At 56.2% G+C, this 24,159-nt stretch overlaps 1 protein-coding gene across 2 annotated transcripts in view; it reads left to right on the top strand.

Moving 5' to 3' along the window:
- Nucleotides 1-21,711: 21,711 nt before the first annotated feature.
- IGF2 (insulin like growth factor 2) overlaps nucleotides 21,712-24,159 on the top strand; it is a 15,832-nt gene continuing 13,384 nt past the window's right edge. Inside the window, exon 1 of one of the 2 annotated variants that reach the window (XM_027868680.1) lies at nucleotides 21,712-21,759. The gene's annotated coding sequence lies outside the window, so the exon portion shown is untranslated. Of the gene's footprint in view, nucleotides 21,760-22,178; nucleotides 22,286-24,159 lie in introns of those variants that run through there. The other variant, XM_027868679.1, reaches the window with a different exon arrangement.

Below are 24,159 nucleotides of genomic sequence, written 5' to 3'. Positions count from 1 at the left end.
GATGGATGGATGGATGGATGGATGGATGGATGAGTAGATGAATGGATCAATGGATGGGAGGAAATATAGATGGATGGATGGGTAGATGGATTCATGGATGGATGGATGAGTAGATGAATGGATCAATGGATGGGAGGAAATATAGATGGATGGGTGGATGGATGGATGGATACACCTCGCTAGCCATGTGCTGCAGCTCTGAGGACAGATAGTAGGGGGCGCCAAGGCTCCACCTTTATTCCTTCATCCTTATTTTTACCGGCAAGCTGAGCCATGCTCATTTGGTGAGGAAGATGGGTCTCTCGGGCTGTGTGTTCAGGGCTCCCGCAAGAGGGCCCCATTTGTCAGGGGTGATGGAGACACTGGCTCCTTGGGGCTCCCAGTTCCCCTGGTCTGAGGACCAGGGAGGGATCCTCTAGAAAGCCAGAGGCTGAACCCTGGTTCAAAGCAGGTGTCCAGGCTCCCAGTCTTGGACTCTTTCACCTGCTCCCTGGACCCCCTCACCCATCGCTCTTGGGTTTGGGGAATTTAGTGGAGTAGGGGGCTATGAGATGTGAGCTGAATGTGCCCTGTCCTGGTGAGCTGCAGATGCCCAGTCTGACGGCTACAAGCTGGCAGCCACATTGTGGGGGACTGGCTTAGGATCTCGGGAAGTCCAAAGGCCCAGGAGAGCTCCAGGTGGGAAGTGAGCTCTGTGCTCTGAGGCGGGGGCAGAGGGGCTGGGCTAGGAGGCCCAGAGGGATCTCCAGGCTGGCTTTCACCCTGAGGATCCCAACTCAACCCTCCTCCCGACTTGGAATTTATTTTTAAGGTGCATTTTAACAACTGTCACCATGAAGAATGAACCCAAATCCTAGACTATCAGGGTGGGAATGGTCCTTGGAAACTGTCCCCATTTTACAGATGGGAACAATGAGGCTAGGAGGAATCAGTCGACTTGTGAGCCAGGCCCAGGCTCAGATCCAGACTGGGAGTTCCTGAGGCTGTTTGGGTTTTTCTCTGAGCATGGTGCCCCATGCCTAGCAGGGACTTGCTCAGTGACCCACTCCTAGATCGTGGCAGGGAGAGCACCAGAATTGAAGGAACCAGAGAGGATAGATTGTGGAATGGCAGGGCCGGGAGGGGCCTTTGTGCCTAGCACTGAGACTGGCCTGCACCAGGCTCTTGATGAATGCTCACTGAATTGAATCTGATTGAATAGAGGACTTAGAATGTCAGAACTGGAAAGGACCATGGAGACCATTCCTTTGACAGCTGGAGAAACTGAGACTCAGAGACCAGAATGCATCAGCACAAATCCCAGGCCCCCCAGAGCCTCTTTCAAAGGGCCCGTCCCTCGGGGTCCATTGACAAACAAAGACTGGGCGTCTTCTGAGGGAGAGGTCAGCCCTAGGCAGAACGGGATGGGGGAAGCATGAGCAATGATAACAAACAGGGAGAGGGGCCCCCCTGCCCCCCACAGGACTGTCAGCTGGTCTCCGGTCACCCCTCCGGCATTATTGTTTCTGGCCCTGGCTGAAGGAACAGTCCTGCAGATTCCTTCGAAAGTGGTCTCTGGAGGGGCGTGGGGCCCCATCCTCCGCCTCCCCCCACAGCTGGGAGAATACTGCTCTGGGCCTCCTGGGGTCTCCTTGCCGGGCTGGATCTGTACAGCCGCCCAACAAACAAACAGCCGGCTCTCTTTCCCTGGCCTCTGTCCCCTCTCCCAAGGCATTCTGGGGGCCCTGTTATATAAGGTCCCTTAGGTCTGCCCCCACTGGGCCCCTGCCCATACTTCCCATATTTCTCATCCTGAATGGGGTGGGGGAAGTGGGATCTAGCCAGGGCTGCTTTTGGAAACCCCCGGGGAGCTCAGAATCTGGTCTTGGGCCCTTCCTGGCCTCTGTTTGTCGGTGGGGTCCCCGCTAAAGTCCATTCTCATCAGGCCTCAGAAGGGTTTGGACAGTGACCCAAAGGGCAGGCCCAGGCTGGACAGGAGTTGAGGGGAGCAGCAGCTGGGGATCTGAGAGGCTGGGGTCTCACAGCCAACTCAAGTGTCCGTCAGGCAAGAAGTCAAATTTAGAGAGAGGTGGAAGATTCAGAGCTGAGCTTATGGGGCCTGGGCCACTGCTGCGGGGCACCAACTGGGGTGGCCGAGGAAGGAAGCATCCCTGGAGTCAGAGAACCTGGCTTTGAATCTGGGCTCTGCTGCGGAACTGGCCCGTCTCTCTGGGCCTCAGTTTCCCCATTTGTACAATATTTATACGGAGTCCTGGGACCCCGGTCAGTGCATGTAGGGCAGGGGCAGACAGGGGCTTGACCCATTGCCAAGGCTTTGTTTCTCCCTGCCTCCCTTCTCCACCCTGAGGGCACTGGTACTATCCTTCCTTGGTACCTTTCCCAAAGCTCTCCAACAGCCCAGACTGGCTGAGGAGGGGCCGGCCACTGACACCTGGAGTCCTGGGAGAGGTCTCCGAGAATGGCACAAAATGTAGCCTTAGGTCCTGGGCCTGCAATTGAGGATGCTGCTGCTGGGGGTGCTAGGCTGGGGCGAGGCTCTAGGCAAGACTCCTTTGAGCCCCTCCAGGGTGAAAAAAAAGAAAAATTCTCGGACTGGAGTGTGTCTGTCTCTCTTGGAGGACTTTGTTGGGTGCTGAATCTGGGGATGGAGCGAGCAATTCAAATGTAGCACCCTTGCCCCCCAGGGGCCCGTGGCGGGCAAGCTGGCTCTGTTGGGCTGGGGAAGGGAGGGGGAGTTCAGAAGCGGCATTTTGTGGTCGGGACTTTAGGAATGGGGCAAAATTGGACTGATTTAAATCAGGGCAAACAGCCAGAATGAACGGCATGTCCTCCCAGATCCAGAAAGACGGAAGAGCAGGTTTTTACCTTGATTTTTTTAGAAGTGGCCAGAGCCAGTCAGATGCCCAGTACAGTTTTATATTGACCAAAGCTGGGGAGGACAATGTGTGGGCAAAACAAGGCCGTCTTCTCTCAGAGGCCGTGGAGCTGAGGAGGCCTTGACTGGGCAATGGAGGCGTTTATGGGCCCTTTCTCTATGGAGCTTGTGTTGAGGAGAAAGGGGAAGGGAGTGGGGGTCTGGCAGCACCCTGAGGCATACATGGGCAGAGGGGCAGGCCGAATGGAAGGTGGAGGCCTACGCTGGAGCTTCGACAAGGCCATCGGACACCTGAGTGACCTTGGAGAATTCTACCAAACAAGTGGGTAGGACAGAGACCTTCCCAGCTCTGGCAGTCTGTGTTCTGAGTTCCAAGGCCCCTCCCAACTCTAGATCCATGTTCTATGACCTAAGGCCCCTCTCGGCTCTAATGTCCATGTTCTATGATCTAAGGGCCCTTTTGGCTCTAACATCCACGTTTTGCGTTCTAAGCCCCAACCCCAGGCTGATGTTTTATGTTTTACAGATCCTTATCTCTGATATTCAGTGTTCTGTGTTCTAAGGGCCTCCCATGTCTAACATTCCATTAAGTTCTAGGTTCTGAGCTCCAGTCCAGCTCTGAAATTCTGTCTTCAGGTCTAGATTTCCTCTTGGCCCTGAATTTGATATTCTAAGGTGATTTTGGCTCTGACATTCCATGTTCTAAGGTCCCTACCAGCTCTGACTTTCCAAGTCTATATTCCAAGCTTCCTTCCAAGTAGGAGATTCTAAGTTCTAGGTTCTAAGATTTCTCCCAGCTCTGAATGCCATGTTCTAGCTTCTTGGGTTCTCGGTCCCAGCATTCTATAGTCTCAGTTCCCTCCCAGCTTTGACATCCTGTTCTGTGGTCCCACCATCTCTCTCATTCTAAGTAGAGCTATCTAGAACTCTAGTTTTAAGCTTGAGGCAAGAAGACCCAACCAGGTTCCTGGTTTCCTCATGGTACCCTCCAGGTTGTTAGGCCATGCTTACTATTAGCAACCAATGCTGGTCGTTAGTGGATGGTGTACTTTGTGTGCACCCCTGGGCTTTGTGTGTCCAAGGCCAGGGCCTAGTTCCAGGTCGACTTCTAAAATCCAACATGCTTCCCGTGTGCCTAGCCCAGAAGGTGGGATTGGAACTGAGTTGTGAAGGAAGCCAGGATTCTAAGTGATTGAGGAAAGGAGGGAGGGCATTCCAGGCAGGGGGCACAGCCAGTGCAAAGACATAGAGACCGGAGAAGTAGGAGGCCAGGGTCGCAGGATCAGGGAAGACATGGTGGGCAGTAAGGTGCAGGAAGAGTGAATGGGAGGAGCGGGCTGAGTTATAAAGGACTTTGAAGGCCAAACAGAGCTGCCCGAGTTTAATAAGTAGGGGGTGCCGCGGTCAGGCCTGGGCTTTAGGAAAGTGACTTTGGCAGCAGAATGGCCCCTGGAGTGGAGGGGGCAGGAGGAGCCTCCAGCAGGCTGTGGCAGGGGTCCAGGCACGAGGCGTGAGGGTCTGCACCAGGGTGGGGGTGGATGCCAAGGTGAAGTGAACAGGGCTGGGCCACAGTGCAGACAAGAGAGAACGAGGCGCCATCCCAGACTCCCAGATGACGGGATAGGGGAGGCCCAGCAGGCTGGTGCTTGAGAGCCTTCACCCTGTCTCCTGCCTTTAGGGGCACCCATCTTCACTCTCTGGGGAGACCAGAAGATTTTGAGGAAAGCAATTCCTGGCTGCCGGCTTTAGCAATCCTCCGTTGTTGGGGACGTCTGAGGGCAGCGGCGCCGTCCTCTCGAACCTCCGCGGTCGGCCCTCAGTCCCTGCACCCAGGATGCGATCAGTCGATATTTACAAGCCGCGGCGGGGGTGAATGCTGCCCTTCTGTCCTAGCGTTCGGCCAAGCTGGGCTGGGCTGGCCTGGCCAGCAGTAATGGGTTGCTAGGGCAGAGGCTGGCCACAGCCTCCTACATGGGCCCACTCTGTCCACCCGAGGACCCTTCTCCCCATTCAGCCTGGAGCTCATGAACTCCAGACCCTGGCACTGACCCAAGCCTTCCTCAAGCCCCTTTACAAACTATTTCTTTCCTTTAGCTGACACCAGTCCAGGGGCCTGCCCCAGGAAGATGAGAGACCAGAGCTTACCCTCCTCTGCCCTCAATGCCCCAGCCCCAAGAACCTGACCTCTCCCAGCCTTCCCCCTCTCCTCCTTCACGCCAGCTTGGGCAAAGGGGGCCTAGACATTTTTTTCTGGGTAAGAGTCCTGGAGGCAGGAGACCAGGGCTCGCCTTCCCCTCTCTGGGACTCAGTTTCCCCTCTGTTGAATGGGAGGGTGTGAGCCTGGAGGAGGGCCAGGAACGCGTGCCAGGCAAGGGATGAGCACGCCTGCCCAAAGTTTCATCTCAGAGCAGATGGAGGGGAGCTTTCTGTCTAGACCTGGTGTGGGACAGAGGGGGTACCTGGGCTCGGATGCACAGGCACAGATTCATTCTGTGCCTTCCTGCCCATGTGGCCTTGGTCGGTCTCTGTCTTTGCCTGGCCTCTACCAAGTGAGGGAGCTCTGTTTCCAAGAATCCTCTGCTCCTCCTCTAAGTGGAATGGAAGCTGCCTGAGGGCAGGCTCTCTTTTGTCTTCCTCTCCCCAGAGCCCCCACAGGTCCCGCCTCTGGCCCAGGAAGCTCTTCAGACTTTCTGGCTGAATGGCCTTGGCTCGGGTCGGCTTGGATTCAATGACCTCCAAGCTCCTCTCAAGACTCTGCTTGTGTGCAGAGGCCCCTCTCCTGGAGGTCTTCACAAGCAGAGGCTGGCAGAGTGTACTGGTGGGCGGGGTTCCTTTAAGTCTCAGTTGGGTTACAGGTCTCTGTGGTCCCAGCAAACTATCGGATGCCATGCTTTTGGGCACCAATGGTCCTGAGGCCCTCCGAGGTTCTGGGTTCAGGGTTCAGCCGCACTGGGCTTCCTGACCCTCTGCCGATGCTCCCTTCTTTCCCTCTGACACCTCTTTCTACCTACCCTGGGAGAGCCTGGGGGAGCCTGGGGGCCGGGACAGCTCTCAGACAACCTGGGGCTGCGCTGGAGCCCCTGACTCTGGAGAGCCGGAAGAGGCCACCGCCTTCAACCCCCTGGCTTTTACAAATGGGAAAACGGGGCTCAGAGAGAAGCAGAGAATGTTGGACCCAAAGTGCCCTTAGATCACAACCCAATCGTACAGATGGGAAAACTGAGGCCGGGTGAGAGGAGGCAGCTTGTCCAAGGTCACAATGACAGGCGGGATCATCAGCAGGTCACCTTAGATGTCCCATGGCTCTAGCGTGTTCCCATCAGCGGGGGTGGCCATCCGAGAGGAGACCTGCTGGAAAGGAAATGGTATGTGTGCATGTGTGTGCCCGTGCCTGTGTGTGCGTGTGCACGTGCACGGTCGCGTGAGGTGCCAGGACTCCCTGAACACGTGAGGGCCCTGGCATGTATCTTCTCACCCGACAAACTATTGGCGTTGATTGGCCCATGCCAGAACATCAGGCTTTGGGGTGGGACAGTTTGGGCCTCCTGGAAATACTGATGGGCCTGGCTGGGGTGCCTGGCTCCTGGGGGCCATGGCTGACCTGGGCCTGGGCAGACCCCCCACCCCCACCCCAGGGCACCTCTCTCTCCTGTTCCTAGCATGTGCAAACCATTATTTCTCAATGAAAAGCGAGACTGTCTCCTCTTTTAATCAATTTTTTTTTTATTAAAATAACCCCTACAGCCCTTCTCCTCACCCCAGAGTGTTTGGATAACGCAGAGGCTGTGGCCCCAGCAACAAACCCAGGGCCCGCAACTCCTGGGGTTGCTGCTTCTGTGGCACCCCCTGCTCCCCTCTTTCTTGGCCCAAAGTCTCCCCGTAACAGGGGTCCCCGAGCAGCTGTGGCCCGGCCTAGGGGGCCCAGGCTGCCCCAGTCTGAACCAGAGGTGGTCTTTCTCCCACCCCCCCTTCCACATCCCCAATTTAACAGGTCTCTCCAGGAAAAGGAAGAAAGGGTGTTTTTTAATTAAAAACAAGAGTAAATTTCTCTTGAAGCTTCTAAATCACCCTGGCCTCCATCTGGGCGCCCCTGAGGCCCCCAGGCATCAGTGTTTACATGGGCAACCAGCTAGGATATGTGCATCTTAGCACCTCATAAAATGCCTATTATGAAATTTCTGTGAAAAGCAGGTCTCGGGAACAGGCAGGGAGTTCCTGAGGTCATGGGGCTTAGCCCTCTGAACGTCCCACTTCTCCTCCTCCCCCCACTAAGCCAAGCTTTCCTGTTGAGGGGGGAGCCCTGGGCAGGAGCCAGAAGCCCAGAATGCCTTTCCTGGCCCTGCCACAGAGGGCCACTCCTTTCCCCTGCTGGGCCTCAGTTTCCTCTTCTGTCAAATGGGAGGGATCATCCGTGCTTTCCCTCCTTCCCAGGACTGGTATAAGCAGGGAGGAGACCCTCCCCGTGTGAGCCGGTGCCCTGCCTAGGCACAGAGGGGAGCAGCAAGGACTGCTCTCTCCAGGGGCCTGGTGGATGGGCAGAGGAGCTGGGCAGAGCAGTGATTCCTGGGCAGTTCGTGACCAGGACCCTCCCCTGCTCTGGCCAGGGCGTCCCGTTGGCAACTCTGCGACCTCAGGCGGGCCACCCCCTCCCCCCCTTAGCTCAATCCTTTTCCTTCAAGAACCTGTCAAGGCGCAGCCCCCTCCTCCGTGAAGCCTGCGCCCCCCGGATGGTCAGGAGCTTCTTCCTTGCCTCACCCCCTCTGGCTGCCCACCCCAGTCATGCCCCAGCAGGATGGGGGCCAGAAGGAGCCGGGGTTTGCCCAGGCCAGCCCTCCCGAGGTCGGGGCCCTTCCCCAGTCTGAGGGCCCTGAATCGTGCGGAAGGGACGTCCGGGAGCGAGAGGCATTGAGTCACAGAGGGAAGGACCCAGGAAGCTCTGGGGAGGGGGCCAGATGAAGTAGCAAAGCCCTCTGGGAAGACAGACCCCCTTCAGCCTCCTCCTGACCCTAATCACCTGCTTGGGAATCATTAACCAAGGCCGACATTTGCATGACGTCCTGGCTGGGAACTGGGGAAAGGCCGGGTTCTGCCCTCAGGACCTGGCCGGGGTCGGGGCCTGGAAGCCAGCTGTAGGGAGGAGAGGGTCCTGGGCAGGGCCCAGGCGGCCGGCGCTCCTCTGCTCCCCTCAGCTGCTGGCCATCCCCTCGTCACCCAGAGCGCTAGTGACCTAGGGCTGGGCTGGGGCCTTGGTGATCGGCTAGTGGTCCATCCCCTTGAGGTCCCCCAGGAAGAGTCTCAGGCTGGGCACTAAAAGCCCCGTTCTCCAGCCTCCTGAGCCTCTGCCATCCAGCCAGGGCACGGGCAGCTGCAGCAGGCTGAGAACCAGTTCCCAAGGGGCCAGCAGGACCAAGAGCTCTTCCGTTCCCGCCATCGTCTCTGGGCTCTCCTGGCTTGGATCGGTGTTCACCTCTGTCTCATCCAAGCTCCTTGTTCTCTGCCCTTCCTCCAGGCAGGCTCCCCACAGGCCTCCTCCATCCCTCCATTCCCCCAATGCTCCCAGACAGCCCTGTGGAATCTATGCGACAGGGGTGGAAGGTGCAGGGAAGCCCACTTACAACAAGGAAGGAAATGCCTCCTCTGTGCCAGGCTCTGTGCCAAGCCCTTCACAAGACCTCGTCTGGTCCTCACAGCAGTCCCGGGACCCCAGGCTAAGGGACTTGCCTAGGGTCACACAACCGGTAAGTATCTGAGGAAGGATTGGAACTGGGGTCTTCTTGACTCTGGGCTCAGGGCTCTAGCTGACTTGACTAAAGATGAAATTAGCCAAGGTCAAGCTTGATTTAAGGGAAAACTGTAGGGATTCAAGCTGTCCTGAAGAGGAGGGCACAGCTTTCTCAGAGAAGAGTGGGTTCCCCTTCCTGGAGACCCTCGAACAGATGCTATCTCAGGAGTTCTACAATTGTGTGTGTATGTATGAGGGTGTGTGTGTGTGTTTGTGTATGAGAGTATTGTGTGTTTCTGTGTATGGAGGGGTTATTTGTGTGTATAAGGGTGTATGTGTGCACGCACGCGTGTGTGTGTGTGTGTGTGTGTGTGTGTGTGTGTGTTTCTTATTCAGGTCCAAGCTGGCCTAGCTGGGGGGTCCATCCCCAGCCCTGAGATCCCAGGATTCTCTGTTCCCATCCCCCTGGGACAGAGGGACTAAGGGAGGCAGTGGGGGTGGTGGATAGAGGGGGGAGTCCTAGCAGATTGCAGCCACCCCAGCAGGAATTCCCAGACCCCTCTCCTGGCCTGTGGTGAGAGCGTTACTTTCGTCCCTTTCTCTCTGTTGGCAGAAAGATTAAAAAAAAAGAAAGAAACAATAGATGTCAGAGCTGGGGAAGGTCCTTCGAGCCCCCGAATCTAACCCGCTCTTTTCACAGAAGAGGAGACCGAGCCCGACAGGAGCACAGGGGTGCTTTTCTAAGGTCTAACTGCTTCCTAAGATGGAAGGCCAGGCCCTCGAGTCCTGGCCGCGGCTCTGGCCGCGGCTCTGGCCGCAGCTGACCAGGCCTCCGGCAATGGGCTTCTTCAAACTTCCTCACCCAAGGAGGGAGGGTCTCTCAATGGGCCTGGCAGAGAGACATGGTGACGAGGGTCCAGCTCGGCCTCAGGGGTCCTGGCTGTGATGCCCCCCAAGCCATCTCCTCCCCTCTCCCCAGATTCAGTTTTCAGACCGCACAATGAGCTAAGAACATGACCGCTTCCCTCGTAAAGGCCGTGGGAGCTGTTGTGATGAGTGGTCCCTCTGGGGCCTGGGAGGCCTGAGATCTGGCTTCTGGGCCCAACTCTGTATGTTCCCTGGACCTCAGTTTCCCCTTCTGAACAAGGGCGTAGCACCTGAGGATGGCTCAGGTCCCTAATGGGAACATCTGTCCCTGGCTTGGTCAAAGGGCTCTCCTCCCATGAGTCCCACGGATCCCGAACTTCAGCAGAGACTCTGGCGGAAGGCTGCCCCCCACCCAGCCCCAAGACCCCTGGTTTCAAAGTGTTCAGGGGGCCTGTCTAGGGCGGGCTGGTGCTGCACTGCAGGAGAGAGAGGAGAGCACAGAGAATTGCCACCAGGGGGCAACCTCTGACCATGGTAACACAGCTAGTGTCCAGAGATGGGGGAGCCTGCTGCCCTCCTCAGCCTTGGAATGCTCAGATGACCTTTAGCTACTGCTCAACCACTGGCCTGCCCTCCAGACTGACCTGTGGCCTCTGCCCACTGCTCCCCACTCTCCTGCCTGTCTTCATTACCCAGAGCAAGAACCCCACCCTCTGGGGCCATGAATGAAGCCACTCTGTTCATTTTACAGGTGGAGAAATCGAGGCCCAGAGAAGGGAAGGGTCTTTCCAAAGGCTTCAGAGGCTCTTTCTTGCTAGGCCTTCTCTCCCAATTAGCCCACCCTCTCTCTCTTTCTCTGTAGCACAGACTGGCCAAGGTGAGGAGGGAGCCCTGGGGTCAGGACAAAGGGCCTGGGAGACCCCAACTGGAGAAAGGAAGAGCCCTGGGGGGTGGGAGCAGGTAAGGGCCCAATGCTCTGGCTTCTCTCTCCATTCCAAGCTGGTGATCACAGCCAGAGTCCCTTCACCTCAAGATCGAGGATGTGTCCTTTCTATGATGCAGGGGCCAAAAAGGTGTCAGGCTTGTGGTCTCATTGATTCCGGGGTTCCCACCACCCATCCACACTTGTTATCTGTAGGCTGGACAACATACAAAGGAGAGCCAGCCTCGTCCGTGGCTGAAGAACCTGAGGATGCTGGGCCAGTGAACAGAGGGATCGGCGTGGCCCTGCCCCGCGGCAGAGGGAGTGGCCTGGCCCTGCTTGGCCACAGGAGAACCAGGGGCCACGGGGATCATAGGCCAAAGAGGCAGATTGAGGCTGGATGGCAGAAGCAGACTTCTTCCATCAGAGATAGCCTCTGGGCAGGCGGAGACACCACTGGTTGCACAGATGCATGCTGGATGCTTGTTCAGGTAGGGCTCTGCTCTGTCTCTCTGTGCTCCCTCCCAAGCTCGGAGCTCCTGGGATTCTCTCCTATGTGAGAGTCTGAGAACCTTCCTGAGGAGGCCCCAGAGTAGGACCGTGGGGAGCAAGAGAAAAAGGCTTCTGGGAGGTCTGGGGACTCACTACCGTCGGAGGAGGGTCCTTGGAGCCTCAACCTCACAGTGGAGAAGGTGGGGAGGCAGGGATCTCCTCTTTCTCCTCCCAGCAGTCAGCACCGGAGCCCAGGCGTAGCACCAGCAGGCTCCTGAGGGCAGGGACTGTCTCCTGCTGGTTTGTATCCCAAGTACTCAGCACAGTGCCCGGCACATAGTAGGCACCTAATAAATGTTGATTGATTGATTGACTCATTGATTGACTGATCGATTCCAGCCTGGCCAGCACAGGTCACACCGTTGACCACAGTTTGCAAAGTACGGGCAGGGTCCTGAGGCCCTTCTGTCCTGAGCCATCTCCCACCCCCTTCACTGGCCCCGAGGGGAGGTCCTGTCAGGCCCCCGGAGCAGACCAGCCTGCGGACACCCTCCTACAAGTAGCCACCAGGGGGCAGACCATGGTCACTCTACCCAGCGACTTTGCTACACCCAGTCCCGAGCAGCCTTTTGGCGGAGCTCACCCCAAAAGCCCGGGTCTGCTTTATTGTGACTTGTGCACACTCTATCCTAGCCCAGTGACCTGTGACTCAGCCTCGCGTGGGCCCAGGGGCCCAGCCCAGCCCCCAATGCTGACCACCTGGTGACATGGGGCAATTCTTGGGCCTGTAAAATGGGTTCGATGGCCTCTGAGCTCTCTTCTAACTCCCATGAGGCTCCACCTCTAAGGGCAACCTAGGGAACGGCTTCCCTTAAGTCCTGCGGGTTGCTGAGCTGGGAAGAGACACCCTCCCCTCTCCTTCTCCAAGAGACTTGGGCTTGGGGGCCAGAGCATCTGCGTCTGAGGCTCATCTCGGCCACTGCTGGGCTGCAGATGCACAACCAGGTCCCTGCATTTCTCTGCACCTCTAGGCCTCAGTTTCCTCGTATGTAAAAGCAGGGGGTTGGTCTCTGGGAAAACCTCTGAGGCCCCCTCCAGCTCCGCCAAGGTGATTTAAGAGCGGTCATGATGAGAAGCACTCAAATCCCACCTCGGCCACTCTCTGGGTGACATTGGGCAAGACAGATGACCTCTCTGAGCCAGAGGAGATGATGTCGCCCCAGGGAGAGTGTTCTGAATTTGTCTGGGTTCCAATTCTGGCTCCGCCGCTTGCTAAGGGTGTTACTTAACCTCCTCAGCCTCAGTTTCCCCTAGGTGACATGAAGAGGCTGGCCTTCATGAGGCTGAGGAGATCAGGATCCATAGGTGTGGGGGCCCTTCCATCAGGCCATTTGTGGGGGGGTCCCAGAGTCTTTGCTGCCTCAGCCCTCCCTTCCCACTGTGACCCGCGGCCCCTTTCCTATCCCCTTGTCCACTTCTGGTCAGACGGAGAAAGGACGCCCAGACCAATGCGTGAGAAAAGAGGGAATGAAACTAAGGAAGAGGCAAAGAGGGAGAAGGGCTTGGGTTCTTTGGTGGGGCCTCCCAGGTGGGAGGGGAGGACCTGCCTCGCTCCCCCCTTAGTCTGTGTTCCTGACCAGGTTACCCACAAATCCCAAGAATCAAGATTTCCTGCCTCTGGGTCAGTGATGAGCAGGGCCGGGGCAAAGGCTCAGGACCCACACCCGGACCTCAGAGCAGGGTCCTCAGCCCGTCCCCCCGAAGCCACTGAGAAACACAAGCTGCCAGCAGAGGCCAGAGCATGGCCTGTGAAGCAGACCTCAGAGGCCTTGCCTTTGTCCCCCTGAATCAAAGCCCACCCCACTCTGTTGGTCAATAGCCCCTAGGAGCTCACAGGAACTCGTCCAAAGCCCCAGACTTGGGGCTCAGGAGGTCTGAGGCCTGCTCTACCTTACTGATGAGGGGAGCTCAGAGGTGAGGGTGATTTGTCTGAGGCCACACAGGGAAACGACATAAGCAGGCCACAGACCGGGGCCTTAGCCCCTTCCTTTATCCCTGGAGCCCCTGAAGCCTGTTCGCCCTCCAGCCCAGGACGTCCCACCTGGTCGTTGCCTGCAGGTAAAGCAAGGGGCCTTGGGACTGGCCCCAGCACTGCCTTCTCCCGGGTCAGCCCCCATAACAGGCCTCAGGCTGAAGACGGAGGACCCAGTGACTTCTCTCCCAGAACTGTGTCACCTTTGCCTTGCTGGGCCTCAGTTTCCCCAACTGTCCAATAAGGCAGCGGACCAGACGGTCCCCTAAGTGTCTTCTGGGCTCTGTTATACTGTGATTCTCTGAATCTCCAAGATCCAGTTGGGGCACAGCAACTGTGGGGAAGGAGCTGGAGGTCAGGGCACCACGTGGCTTCAGCTTCTGCCTCTGAATAGACAGAGAGCTAGGCTGGAAGCTGGAGAGTGGGGCTTCAAAGGGGAGCGGCGACCTTGGGCGGGTCTTTCTCTGAAGCCCCATTTCTTTGTAGAAGGAAGCTAAGAATGCCTACCCTCCCTCCTTCCCAGGGCTGTTGGGAGGAAGGTGCATCGAAAGACAAGAGCCATGGAGGCCAGGAAGCTGGTAAGGGACCAGGGACCGTCTCCACCCCTGCATCGGACAAGCCCTCTCGGCTTGGAGCGGCCAATTCCGCGCTGGTGATCGTGGCTGGCAAGGGGAGCCAGTGGGCAGGCCCCTCAGAATCCACAGCTCTTTACAAGTCAGCATCTGCCGTATGTGGGCTGTGTGACCCCAGGCAAGTCACTGAAGCCCTTGGTGCCCCTGGCCACGCACTACATCAGTTCAAGATAGAGAGATACCAATGGACCGATCAGGAGGTAGATAGATGGGTAGATAGACAGACAGACAGATAGATAAATAGTTGACTAGTTGGGGAGGCAGACAGATGGATGGATGGGTAGATACAGAAAGCTACCAATGGATAGGCAGACAGACATGGAGAGATAGCTGGATACTGATAGAGACGGACAGATACAGAGAGCTCGATAGGTCTACGGCTGGGTGGATGGGTGGGAGAGAGACCACTGATTAAGCGCCCCCTCTGTGCCAGGCTCAGTTATGGACAAATCGCTCCTCTATGTCACCAGAGAATTCCCAAACAAGACTTGGGGCTCAGGAGGTCTGAGGCCTGCTCTACCTTACAGATGACGGGAGCTCAGAGGTGAGGGCGATTTGTCTGAGGTTTTCCCTCCACCCAAGAAATCCTAAATCTGGACCAAGAGCTAAATGGTAATAGTCATCTGTTGCATGAAACATGTGTGGACACAGGCATGGGCCCTGACATGCGTGCTCAGTGGAAATGGCCAGGGCTGAGGACCAAAACACACACACACACACACACACACACACACACACACACACACATGTACACTCACACTTATACAGATGCACACACAAGCACACCCATTCATACACACTCACATATGTGCACACACAGATACACATTCACACTCACACACACTCAACTTTGCACACACACACACATGCACACACTTCACACACAGACACACGCATGTACACAATCACACACTCATACAGATGCACATGCGAGCACACCCTTTCTTGCACACTCATACTCACACATGTGTACACACATTCACACTCACACATGTGCATATACAGATACACATCCACATTCTCACACACGCACACTACACTTTGCACACACTCACACACACATACACACACTATGCATTGTGGGCTGGCTAAACTTTGCCAAGCTCCTTACACAAGTGCTCTCATCTGAGTCTCACAACAACCTTATTAACTGGGTGACCCTGGGCAAGTCACTTCACCCTGCTTGCCTCGGTTTCCTCATCGGTCAAATGAACTGGAGTAGAACACGGCAAACCCCTCCAGAGTCTCCACCCAGAAAACCCTAAAAGGGGTCACGAAGAGTCAGACACAACTGACCAGCAGCCACCACCTTGGAGAGATAGCGACCACCCGGGCTCTGCGGATGAAAAGGCCTGCGTCTTGTCTCAGAGCCAGTGAATTTCTGAGAGGCATTCAAGCACAGACCTGGCAGATTCTCATCTCGGCCCATCGGGTCTGCCTGAGAACAAAGCAATCCCCCAGTTGGGGAAAAGCTGAGGAACAAAGCCCTCCCCCTTCAGCCCTGGGCGGCAGGCTGCCCCCATCCTCTTGGGGCATTTGAGCACATCAGTACCAGGGCCAACTCCTGGCTGCTTTAGCCCAGGGTCTCCCGTTGAGCCAGGGGCCAGGGCCAGTCAGAGACGGTTTGGAGAGCTGTGGGTCCTTCAGGCAGGGATCCTCTGCCCAACCTAATCTGTTGTTGTTCAGTTATTTTTCAGTGATGTCCAACTCTTCATGACCCCAGTTGGGGTTTTCTGGGCAGAGACACTGCACTGGTTTGCCATGTCCTTCTCCAGCTCATTTTGCAAATGAGGAAACTGAGGCAAGCAGGATGAAGTGATTTGCCCAGAGTCACACAGCTAGGAAGTGTCTGAGACTGGATTTGAACTCAGGAAGATGAGGCTTCCTGACTCCAGGCCTGGCGCCCAACCCAACAGGAACTTGTTTGAAACCCTCTGGGTTGTGTTTCTTCAATGTTTGTGAACATTGGTGAAGGGGGTTATTTGGTGCAGGGTGGAGAGGCGCGAGTTGGGGGGAGTTGGGAAAACCAGAAGTTGAAAGGTCAACAAAGAAATGGACAGTTGGCAACATTTTTGGCGAGACACACACTTTAATGGTCATTCTGGGCTATACTTCTGTAGCACTTTCAAGTCTCGCACCATCTCCCCCGCCCCCACCAGCTGGGAGGAGGACAGAAGGGGGTCTCCCAACCAGGCAGAAGGGAGAACGGAGGTTTCAAAGGTTCCTATCTCTCATAGCTGCCTAGGTGACCACACCCATGATTCCCAAGCATTCCCAGGGTGGGGAATGGAGGCCTGGGGAGGGGCCTTGGTTAAACTTAGTCTGGGTTTTCGAAGAGCTGAAGTTTTAATCAGAAAAGTCACTCCCCCCTTTAAGTATTGACCTATATGAGATACAGACAATGCAGTAGACAAGCAGCTCCCTCCCTCCCCCCCTCTCTCCCAGGCAGCCAGGGACCTTGGGGAGGGGGAAACCCAGAAGAGTTCAGATCCATGCTCCAGTGCCAGGAGACTAGGAACCCCCCTAGTCAAGAGCAGGGGATGTATTTCACTTCCTGACACTCTTTGTTTTGGAGAAAATAAAGTTTTTGGAATTGGAGAGAGTGAGGGGGATGCTCTGGAGTCTGGAGCTTGATGGTGACCCTCCATCTCCCCTCCCTTTTCCAGCCCCCATCCCAAGCCTATCTGGAAGGGGAGGGGAAGCTCAGGTTTTCAGATAAAAGCAGAGATCTAAGAGTCCAGCTGCAAGAAGGCCCTCTGAGGCACTGTGGACAAGGCCACTAGGACAAGTCCTGGAACACTTGGAGAAGCTTGTAGGTGAGCAGGGTAGGGTGGGGCTCTGAGAAAGGAGCCCCGTCAGACAGACAGACAGACAGTCACATGCCCACAGCAGCCTGAGCTGCCGCTCCCCAGATCTGGGAAAGGCCTTCCACTAAACCTTCCACCCTGCTTTAGTCTCTGGCATCAGTCACAGCAGGGACTTGAATCGGTTCTGTGGTGGCTTCTGGGGTTCTCCACACAGCTTACCTGTCTTGAGAGGGGAATGGGGAGGTGGTGCAATTGAGGGACTTGAACCTCTGCCGTGGGTGGAACCTTCCTGTGGGGGCAGGGCAGGAGCTATCAACCCTTTCCCAAGCTGGAGGAGTTCTTGAAAGTTTAGAGACCTGAGACTCTGGGGTAGGAGGACAATCGAGGGGGAAAAAAAAGGGCAGGAAGGCAGGATGTGGGGAGAGGCAGAGAAGGGAAAAGGCTGTGAGAACAGTCAGTCAGACACTCATTCAGCATTTATTAAATGCCTATTGTGTGCCAGGAACCATGCTAAGCATTGGAAGGGGGTGAGGAGAGAGAGAGAGAGAGAGAGAGAGAGAGAGAGAGAGAGAGAGAGAGAGAGAGAGAGAAGAGAGATTGGAGATGGAAAGAAATAGAGAACAAAAAGAAAGATACTTTGGGAAAAAGAGTAGAAAGAGAAAGATAAGAGACATACTTGTGATGGGCAGAGAAAGGAGAGGAAGTCAAAGAAGGGGGGAAAGGCAAAGGAGAAATTGATGCTTTGAGAAAAGGGGAGGCAGAGAGATATGGAGACAGAGATGAAGGGAGGGAATGGGAGAGGGATAGAGGAAGGGAGAGAGACAGACAGCCAGACAGAGACAGAGAGCCAGAGACAGAGAGAGAAGAGGGGAGGGGAGGGAGGGAGAGGGAGAGAGAATCTGAGACAGAGAGGGAAGAAGAGAGATGGATAGAGATAGAGAGGGAGAAAGGCAGAGAGGGATGGATGGAAGAAGGAAAGAAAGTTTTAAATAGAGTCTAAGAGAGATGCAGAGACAAATAAAGAGTGAAAGGGAGGGAGGGAATGAAAGAAGGAGAGAGAAAGTGATACACAGACAGAGAGGGAGAGATGTGAGAGGGAGAGGGAAAGGAAGAGAGGGAGAGACAAAGAGAGAAAAGGAGGGAGAGATGGAGAGACATAGACAAAACAGACTGATAGAGTAGGGGAAGGAGGGAATGGGAGAGGGAGAGAAAAGACAGAGACAGAGACAGACAAACAGAGGTAGGGAGGAATGAGAGGTGAGAGAGGAGAAACAAATGGAGACAAATAGAGAGGGAGTGAGAGAAGAGAGGAGGGGAGAAAAACAGACAGAGAGAAAGGGAGGAAATGGGAGAGGGAAAGGGAGACAGAAAGAGAAGGAGAGACACAGAGACAGAGGGAAAGAAGAATAGGAGAGAGAGAGAAAGTGATGCAGAGAGACAGAGATGGAGAGATGGGAAAGGGAGAGGGAAAGGAAGAGAGAGAAAGGGAGAAGAGAAGGAAAGAGAGACAGAGATACACCAGTAGAGTGGGGGGGGGGATAGGAGAGGGAGAGAGAAAGACAGATTGAGACAGAGAGACAAAGACAGAGAGAGGGAGGGATGAGAGAGGGAGAGGGAGAGGAGAGGAGAAAAGAGAAACATAAAGAGATAGCGAAGAATAAAAGAGGGAGGGAGAAGGAGAAGGGGAGAGACAGAGAGAGGGAAAGAGGGAATGGAAGAGGGAAAGAGAAGGAGAGGGAGAAACCATCAGAGAAAAAGAGTTACAGAAAGAAAGAGACAGAGATAGAGAGGGAGGGAGGAAAGAGGGAGAGACAAAAAGAAGCCCTGCTTGGGCCCCTGGCTGCTGTGGCAGCTTGCGGGAGCCTCCCTGAGACCATCCCTTGCTCCATTTGGGGCTCCCCCACACACACATTCTATCCCCTCCCAGATCCTGGCTTTCAAAGGCACGGTGTTGAAAGGGTATGCCCACCAAGGCGGCCAGAGACCTAGGCGCTGCTGAGCCAGGCTTACGAGTCCTCCAGCAGCTCGCTGGCTTAGTTTCTGATTGCTGAGGCTCAGAGCAAGCCCAAACTGGGCAAGAAGAGAAACTGGCCTAGCTGCTCACAACCCACTAGGCTGGGTGCTGAAAAGACCCCAAAGGGGGCTTAAGAGATAACCCTAGAACCTGGGGTGGGGCTCAAAGACTGAAGGGGCTTCTCAAGGGGGGACCTTAGGGCACCCCCCTTCCCCTAGCCCCTTGAGTCAAATCTCTGGCTCTGTGTCCAGTTTGCATCCTGCACTTCTAGGCAGTCTCGGGCCCCTTCTCATGAACCCCCACCCACCTGGTCCTGGAGGGAAAGGAGAGGGAAAGAGCCTTGGAGGCTCGGAGGGTCAGAGGAGTGGTGGAGGACGCAGCACAGAAGGACAGCGGGCAGGCGAGCGGGCGGTTGCCTCTGGGCCCCTGATCCCCGGGAGAAAGGGCTCCCGAGGCAGCTACAAACAAGGGCCGAGCTGCCCCTGCGCCCAAGCACGGTCCCAAGCACCCAGCTTCCCGTTTCACCCTCTCGGGGGCACGGTCTCCCAACCCTAATCCCCAGATCCCAAAGTAGTTCCATCCCCGGGGCACACCGAGAGCGAGTAGGCGCGGTGAGCCAGTGGGCGTGTTGGTGTTCGGGAAGGAAGAACGCTGCAGGTAAGGAGGCCAGGATGACGGCCAAAGCTCGCGGGTGCGCGAGTCACTAGGCCAGCTAAGCAGAGCCCCTGGCGGGCTGCCGGCTCAGAGGGGCGCAGGGAGCTCCCTGAGGTAGAAGGGTTAGGGTTAGGGTTAGAGACTTTGGCAAGCCCGCCTAAGTTGCCCGGGGACTGCATGCCCCCTCCTCCGCTCTGGGATACCTCGCCAACCCGGCTTACTCCTGCGGTGGATATCGCAGGACCCGGGCCGGGCGCCGCTTTCTTCTGTCCCTTCGCGAGTCTCCTTAGCCCCTATCCAAGGCTCTTCCCTAAGGATTTCCAGAGTTTGAGTTTCCAGGGCTCCGGAGGCAGACGGTGACTCCTGTGTCAACCTCTCGGCCTCCCCCTTTTCCCTACCCATCGATCTCTCCCAAGTGGGCTCAACTCGTGTCTGTGGGCCCAGAGGACAGACCGAGTGTGGGGACGTTGAAAGAAGTTAATTGGAAGAACATTGGCCATGAGCTGGAGGTGGAAAGTGAGCTGGGAGAAAGAGGAAGAAGCCAAGGAGGAGGAAGCAAAGCGGTCCCCTAATTCGGGGGGCTAAGGGGTTGGAAAGAAAAAGCCCAAAATCGCATCAGGGAATGGGCTTCTCTTCCAGGAAGGCAAGGGAGAGCAGGAGAGAGCAAAGGAGAGCAACGGAGGGCACTCAAAATTCCCACCAGTGCCTCCTGGGGTTCAGACTGACCAAAAGCCGAGCCAGAGCCAGAACTAGTTTTGGGGACCTCAGAGCTCCAAACCGCAAAGCCAGGATGATGCTGCCGGCACCCAGGCTGCTGTGTGCTATACGCAGCTTCAGGCGAGGGCTCACCTGGGTCCAGGCACAAGGGGTGGGGAGTGGGAGGCTGCTCCTGAGATGGGGAATTCTGGTTGGTCTTCATTTACTTTGGGTCCGGTCCAGGAAGGCCCTGGGGGCTGGGGAAAAGTAGACTGAGGGTTGTGGAAATGCCATTGCTCTTGTGTGTGCCCTAAAGGTCCCAGCAGAGGGCAGGATGGCCCGAATTTTGTGGGGTGCGGTGGGGAGGGTACTGTTGTAGAACTTTCTTTTAGCCCAAGGATCACTCGATCCTATCTTGTCCTGTGCTCTGGGATTCTTTCGTTTGCTTAAGGGTATCAGCATTTCAGTATTTGGTTGCTAAAAATGAGGCTGGAGATTGCTTTTAGCTCTCAGCCACAGGGAGTCAAGCCTGAGCCAGAGCCGCAGCTGGAGTTTAAAAAAAAAAAAAATTGCCTTGGTAAGGAGTCCTGGGATAGTGGAAGAGGCTGGGGAATGTGCCCTGGCCCCATTGTGGTCCCTCACAGCCCCCTCCTTGGTAGGGGAAAGGCAGAGTGGGAAGGGGAGAGGGGCAGTACAGGTGACAGGCCCAGGTGCCTCGGGCATAGATTGATCAGAGATGCCTTGTGGGTAAGAAATGAAAGAGGTAGTCTGGGCCAGACATTGGCGGGACACCAGGCAGTTGCAATGAGGCGTCTCTAGGCAGGGTCCTGTGAGAGACCCAGGAGAAGCTGGAGAAGGCATAACCTTCCCTCTGAGGGAGTGCAGTTCCCATGGGAAAGGTAGTAAGTCAGTCCACTGGCAGACATTGATTCTGCACTCACCAGAACCTAGCTCTGCTTGGGACACTTGGGGCATGAGTTTCCACAGGGTCTCAACAGTGGGGACAAGGCTAGGTTAGAAACCTGTAAACACAGGATTCTGTGTGCCTAGCCGCAAAAGTGCACATGCCACTGGAGATAGATGGCCCTCTAGCCCTGTCCAAGGCAGAAATGGGGACGTAGGAAAAACGCATAATGGAGAGGGGGAAAGCGGAGGCAGTCATCGGGAGGGGGTAAAGCCAGATATTCTTAGCGTGGGACACTAGCTTGATTGAATTTGGAACCGAGATCCAAAAAGGGGAACATTCTCCCTCTGTCTTGGGCTCTGTCGGGTGGAAAAATGAGCTGCCTTTTATGGGGGAACCACCTTCTGAAGCCAAGCAGATGCAAGAGAAACAATAGAGTCCCCAGAGCCCTTGCCTCAATGTCCACACCTGGGAAATGTGGCTTAAGCCCTGCCGGACCAAAGAGCCCAAGAAGGCCCCGTTTTACTAAATGAGCCCAGTGACCCTAATGCTTTGGGCCTTCCCCTCACCGCTATAACCAAGACATAACTTCTCTTCATCCCATCTAGCCAAGCGGGACCCCAACCCCACCCTTCTCCAGAGCGCCATCCCCAAACCCATTTCCATCCCATCGAGCAGACTCATTCCCACTAGCTTCGTCAAACTCATTTCCATCCCCTGCCCCAATCCCAGCTGTTCGAGAGGCACTTTTAGACACGAACTCAGGTTTGTTGTCAGCAAAGGGAAAACTCCTAGGCGCTCGGGAGAGCTGCCGCGTTCGCTCCTTCTCGCCCTCCCTCGGTCCCTGCCTCTGCCCCGCTGCCGCCGCCGCCGCCGCTGCGTTCCGGCCGCCTGGTCCCTCGGCCAGCTCTCTGTCCCTGCACCGTCCCTGCCTCCCCAGGGAGAAGCCACCCTCTCCCAGGTCAGTTACACAATATTGGAAAGGTAACTTTGTCCCTTCTTTCGATTGGAGTCCCAAGGACTAACTGTGCCTGGTTGAATATTTGCCTTTAAAGCAGAGGCCGGACTTTGCCCCGCTGCCATTCCAGGTTTTATTTCCTCAGAGAGGCTCTTTTTGCGGAGGAGAAAGAAGGCGCCCCGAGGTACCCCTGCCCGCTGCCACCCCTGGTCCGCCCGCGCGCGCTTCTCTCCCCAGATCTTGTATTTTCTGCAGGGATAAACCTGAACTCGCCCCCAACCTCGCTTCTCTCTCTAAAGGTCAAGAGAGAGTGACCCAGGCCGCTTGAGGTGCCTGCAGCCTGGGAGTCCCTGGCCTCCCAAACCGTCCCCCTGCCCTCCCCCCGGGTTCACTGAGCACCCAGGGATTGACTGCTTTTCCGTATGGAAGGCGCCGACTTTGAGGAGCCGCGCATTGTCTCCTTCCCAAGCCGGCAGCCCTGCTCCCCGGCGCACGCCTCGCGGTTCTCTTGTCCCTCGTCCCCGTCCTCTGTCCCCGCGCCGCCCCCCTACAATTCACACACACACACACACGCACGCACGGACGCACACACACACACACACACACACATTTCGCTGTTTATTTGCCACGGAGAAGGATAACGAAGAAGCAATTAAGCGTTCACAGCCTCGCTAGGACAGCACAGAGCCGCAACCTTCGCAAAATCTGGGGTATGCTTTTTTCCGGGCTGTGGGTTAGCGGGGGCCCTCTGGCCCGCAGGGACCCCACCATTCCTGGGGGCCCCTTGTTTGTTGGAAGGCAGTACCCTGCGCCCAGGCAGCTCGCCCTCTCACCTCCTAGGATTTCTTTCGTGTCTTTGCTGGGAAGGGGATTAGCTAGGGGTGCTCCTGGCGTTGGGTACTCAAGGGGGCAGGTAGCTTTATTTGATCGTAGGCAGAGCTTGGGGGCCCCCGCCAGTTTTTCGGACCGGTTCCCCTACTGGCTCCAGCTGGCGCAGCCTCCCTCCCAACTTGCCTTTTCTCCTCGCCCGCTGAGTCCTGCCCACCCGGCCGGCGGACTGCTGGCTGACGGTCCGGGCGGCGGCTGCAGCGGTTTCGGGGCCACTACTCTAACTTCTCTCTGTGGGCCCCGGGCTGCCTCTTTCTCTGTTCTCCCCTTCGGGTTGGGAAAATTGGTTGAGGGAAAAACAAATCTCAGGGCGTCCTCCCCTTCTTTTCTGAAAACATCAGCCGAAGCTGGTGGCTGCTGCGCCCAGAGTCCGAGGACCTTCCGAGCCCCTCGGGAACAGCCCGGGGAACTCGGGGCTTGGGTCCTCAGAACTACCGGAGGCCACGGAAAACGGGGAGCTGCGCCCCATGTTCCCTTCGCTGCCGCGAGACCAATTACCAAGAGGACTCTGGTCTGCGCTCTTTACGCGCTGCCCAGCTCTCCGCCTTCGCGCCCCTAGACCACCTTGCCGCCACACACACACACATACACACACCTCGCTTTGCTAGCTTGGGGTGCCGAGCCCGCATCTACGCCGGCAAAGGGGGGAAGATGGGAGGCTTGATTGCGAGATTAACGAACGCCCGGGACTGTGCCTAGACGCGCACGTTCACAAACATGCAAGCAGAGAAGGGAAGGGCGGAGGGTTTTGCTAGCTCGGGCACGGCCACTGGCCCTAAACGCGCGCGCTAACCCTTCGGCACTCTGCAACGAAAGGGGGCTGGCTGGACGGAGGAGAGGACCAGATGCCCTCGGTTGGAGCCCGGCGGGACTCAGGGCTGCTTTGCATTCAGCCGGACGGTACTCTGGAAGCGCGAGAAGTTCGCGCTTTGGGGCACCGGTTGCTTCCCTCTGCTCCAGCCTCCACCTGGATTATTCGGGCGGAAACGGGTACAGGGACCAAGCAGTGGTAAGCACAGGTGGCACCTTGAGGGAAGGGAGCACTCGGTGATTACTCTAGCACCTTCTAGGCTATGTTGCCTGCACTTTCGGAGAAAAAAAAAAATGGAGCCGGGGCGAAAGGGTGATTCTGCCGCCGAACCTGGGAGGGCGCGGGATTGGGAAGGCGAGTCTGGGGCTAGAATACAAGTCCATGCGTTCGCTTGCGGGGAGAAGGCGCATCTTTTCCCCAAACGCTAAGTAGAGGGAGCCAGGAGAAAACACTGACTCCCGAGTCTGGAGACCTAGGGACAGACCAGCCAGTTCGAAGGCTGTCAGCGCCTTCCCTCATGGCTGATCGCCTTCAGCCCTCGAAGATGAGTCGACACTGCCGGCTCACCAGCTAACGCCACTACCTGAGAAGAAGACCCGCCACCTTTCCCCGCCAGCTGTTTCTGCTCCATCTTTCTCCAAGGAAGAGAAAAAGGAAAGGTAGGAAAGAAAGAGATAAAGAAAGTAAGAGAGAAAGAAGGAAGGAAGGAAGGAAAAAGGAAGGAAAGAAAGGAAGAAAAGAAAGGTGGAAAGAAAGAGGAAGGAAGGAAGAGGAAAAAAGAAAGAAAAAAGAAGAAAGAAAGAAAAAAGAAAGGAAGAGAGAAAAAGAAAGAAAGAAGGAAAGAAAGAAAGAAAGAAAGAAAGAAAGAAAGAAAGAAAGAAAGAA

Source organism: Vombatus ursinus, unplaced genomic scaffold (assembly GCF_900497805.2).
Source record: "Vombatus ursinus unplaced genomic scaffold, bare-nosed wombat genome assembly UNPS02014790.1, whole genome shotgun sequence".
Classification (NCBI taxonomy): Eukaryota; Metazoa; Chordata; class Mammalia; order Diprotodontia; family Vombatidae; genus Vombatus; species Vombatus ursinus.
Note: the sequence above shows the minus strand (reverse complement) of the source record. Positions and strands in the feature narration are given on the sequence as shown.